The sequence below is a fragment of the Schistocerca gregaria genome, unplaced genomic scaffold, assembly GCF_023897955.1.
Source record: "Schistocerca gregaria isolate iqSchGreg1 unplaced genomic scaffold, iqSchGreg1.2 ptg001151l, whole genome shotgun sequence".
In the NCBI taxonomy this organism is placed as follows: Eukaryota; Metazoa; Arthropoda; class Insecta; order Orthoptera; family Acrididae; genus Schistocerca; species Schistocerca gregaria.
Window position 1 is genome coordinate 50,001 of NW_026062483.1, and position 3,611 is coordinate 53,611.

At 54.3% G+C, this 3,611-nt stretch overlaps 1 non-coding gene across 1 annotated transcript in view; it reads right to left on the reverse strand.

Moving 5' to 3' along the window:
• The window catches only part of LOC126328947 (small subunit ribosomal RNA), a 1,893-nt gene extending 1,610 nt beyond the window's left edge, over positions 1–283 (reverse strand). Inside the window, exon 1 of the ribosomal RNA XR_007562054.1 lies at positions 1–283. This exon is cut by the window's left edge and continues 1,610 nt beyond it. This is a non-coding gene — a ribosomal RNA (small subunit ribosomal RNA).
• Between the last annotated feature and the right edge of the window lie 3,328 nt (positions 284–3,611).

Here is a 3,611-nt window from a genome sequence, read left to right on the forward strand (position 1 = left end):
TCAGCCCAAAGTTATTCAGAGTCACCAAGGCAAACGGACCAGACGAGCCAATCCGATTGGTTTTGATCTAATAAAAGCGTCCCTTCCATCTCTGGTCGGGACTCTGTTTGCATGTATTAGCTCTAGAATTACCACAGTTATCCAAGTAACGTGGGTACGATCTAAGGAACCATAACTGATTTAATGAGCCATTCGCGGTTTCACCTTAATGCGGCTTGTACTGAGACATGCATGGCTTAATCTTTGAGACAAGCATATGACTACTGGCAGGATCAACCAGGGAGCTGCGTCAACGAGAGCTGAGCAGCCGGCCGCCCGGGAGTGTGTCCCGAGGGCCCGCGCGAACACGCAAGCGTCCGCTCAATTATTCTGCAAACAGGAGGAGGCTGAGCTCCCCTGCACGATACACCTCGAAACTCTCTCAGGTCCCGGCGGCGCGCAGCGCCGTCCTAAGTACTTGGTCGGGTTCGAGAGAGGCGCAATCGCCCGGAGATAGGCGAGTAGACGCTTTCAGTGCGAACACCCGTGCTCCCAACTGAGCTTGCCGCTGCCGACAGAGGCCCGGGAGCGTGCTGTCGTGGCATTGCCGGCGGGAAACAACACGCGCCACCTACGGTGACCGGCAGCTCCAACGCCAGCGCCACAGAAGGGCAAAGCCCCACTTGGGTGCAGAAGCGAACTCTCCCAGCACAGCGCACGCGCCAACACGTCCGCAGAGCTGCGATACAAACCACCTGCGAGAACCGCTGGGGGCGACCGAGCAGCAGACGGCGTCGCGACGCCGAGTGCCGGGCGGCGGCGCATCCTCAACGCACACAGTCCGCAATCGGACCAGCACACTGCAGATGTCCACCGCGCTTCGCACCGGGCTCGGCAGAACCCACTTTGGCCGCCTGGCGCCGCGCGCAGGGTGCGCCGGCGCATAGCTGGGACGCCAGCCGGGCCCGTCGGCCGGCGCTCCTGCCACTGGGCGCCCCCCACCAGCCGGCTGTAGTGCGTGCGCTCACGCAGCGCGCGGCCAGCACGCCGGGCGGCCCCCCCTCACCGGCCGGGGACTGTCCCGCCAAGCCACAGCCTCGTATCGCTTCATACCCACATGGCCAACTCAGGTTCGGGGGCATGGCGGGTACCGCCGAAACAACCGGTTCACAGATGTACCGATCGTCGCTATCACCGATGCACCTGCAGCGCGAACAACCGCTCAACAACTGATTTCCAGTTCATTTGCGGATCTTTGGCAGCAAACGTATACGTCAATCTACATTTGCGAAATCTACGATTCTGGCATGCCTGCATGTTATGTGTCACGACACGCTACATCAGCCCACATACACACTGCGGCATGTACACGAGAGAACACGTGGAAGATGGTCCGCGCACGTGTGCAATGTCCCTTGCGCGGTCGACTGTCAACCGGCCTCTGTAGCATGTCGCAGATGTGGAACGCGGTCCACCGTGCTATCATGTTGTGTGGGGCAATACGATTAAATAGGAAAACCCTCGTCGCTACATCAACAGACGGCTCACGCTGATTCCCGGCAGAGGGAGGAGGGGGGGGGGGGGGGGCCAACATGCAATACTTTCGTCCGTACCTACTTACCACATGTCTGTACGGCGTACAACAGTGCAATCTCGCTGTAATGGGGAGACGAGACAAGTAGCATCGTGCACAACATATGGCCCTTATGATTCGCCATTGTAGGGCGCAGCCGGTGTACGGTCAAGCATGTGCCACATTATGTCACTCAGTACGTAACGACGGATGATCAGTGTGGGTTACGCGTACATCAGCGGACAGTCCACACAGGCCGTACCACAACGTACACTGACTGCATCGACAACCGAATGCAACTGAACAGCTGCAAGGCTCATTTCACAAACAAACGCCTGACCGACCAGCTTGGAAGGGCAGGAGGGGAGGGCGATATTCGTTCTGTAGCGGTACACCCTTCCAGTGGTTAGCGGGACTGTGTAGAAAGTACGCAACACTCGAAAGACCTTTATGTGAGGGTACGCACCATGGCATCAAGAAATACACATGACACCAGAGGATCCAAGCAGTGAACTATGTTCAGAGGGTTGCTGTTAGGCAAAGCTACATTCCTGTGACGTTACATGTGACAGTTAAGGTGCAGTGTAAGTTAGGTTAAGGTGCAGTGTAAGTTAGGTTAAGGTGCAGTGTAAGTTAGGTTAAGGTGCAGTGTAAGTTAGGTTAAGGTGCAGTGTAAGTTAGGTTAAGGTGCAGTGTAAGTTAGGTTAAGGTGCAGTGTAAGTTAGGTTAAGGTGCAGTGTAAGTTAGGTTAAGGTGCAGTGTAAGTTAGGTTAAGGTGCAGTGTAAGTTAGGTTAAGGTGCAGTGTAAGTTAGGTTAAGGTGCAGTGTAACTTAGGTTAAGGTGCAGTGTAACTTAGGTTAAGGTGCAGTGTAACTTAGGTTAAGGTGCAGTGTAACTTAGGTTAAGGTGCAGTGTAACTTAGGTTAAGGTGCAGTGTAACTTAGGTTAAGGTGCAGTGTAACTTAGGTTAAGGTGCAGTGTAACTTAGGTTAAGGTGCAGTGTAACTTAGGTTAAGGTGCAGTGTAAGTTAGGTTAAGGTGCAGTGTAACTTAGGTTAAGGTGCAGTGTAACTTAGGTTAAGGTGCAGTGTAAGTTAGGTTAAGGTGCAGTGTAAGTTAGGTTAAGGTGCAGCGTAACTTAGGTTAAGGTGCAGCGTAACTTAGGTTAAGGTGCAGCGTAACTTAGGTTAAGGTGCAGCGTAACTTAGGTTAAGGTGCAGCGTAACTTAGGTTAAGGTGCAGCGTAACTTAGGTTAAGGTGCAGCGTAACTTAGGTTAAGGTGCAGCGTAACTTAGGTTAAGGTGCAGCGTAACTTAGGTTAAGGTGCAGCGTAACTTAGGTTAAGGTGCAGCGTGGGTTAGGTTAGGGGCCAACGTGGGTTAGGTTAGGGGCCAACGTGGGTTAGGTTAGGGGCCAACGTGGGTTAGGTTAGGGGCCAACGTGGGTTAGGTTAGGGGCCAACGTGGGTTAGGTTAGGGGCCAACGTGGGTTAGGTTAGGGGCCAACGTGGGTTAGGTTAGGGGCCAACGTGGGTTAGGTTAGGGGCCAACGTGGGTTAGGTTAGGGGCCAACGTGGGTTAGGTTAGGGGCCAACGTGGGTTAGGTTAGGGGCCAACGTGGGTTAGGTTAGGGGCCAACGTGGGTTAGGTTAAGGGCCAACGTGGGTTAGGTTAAGGGCCAACGTGGGTTAGGTTAAGGGCCAACGTGGGTTAGGTTAAGGGCCAACGTGGGTTAGGTTAAGGGCCAACGTGGGTTAGGTTAAGGGCCAACGTGGGTTAGGTTAAGGGCCAACGTGGGTTAGGTTAAGGGCCAACGTGGGTTAGGTTAAGGGCCAACGTGGGTTAGGTTAAGGGCCAACGTGGGTTAGGTTAAGGGCCAACGTGGGTTAGGTTAAGGGCCAACGTGGGTTAGGTTAAGGGCCACGTGGGTTAGGTTAAGGGCCAACGTGGGTTAGGTTGCCAGAGATGTGTCAAATCAGGATGTACGTTTGGCTGGTGTCAGGTGGTGGGTTGGTTCGATGCCTTTATAAGGGGTGTGGCCAACACGCGATCTAGTGT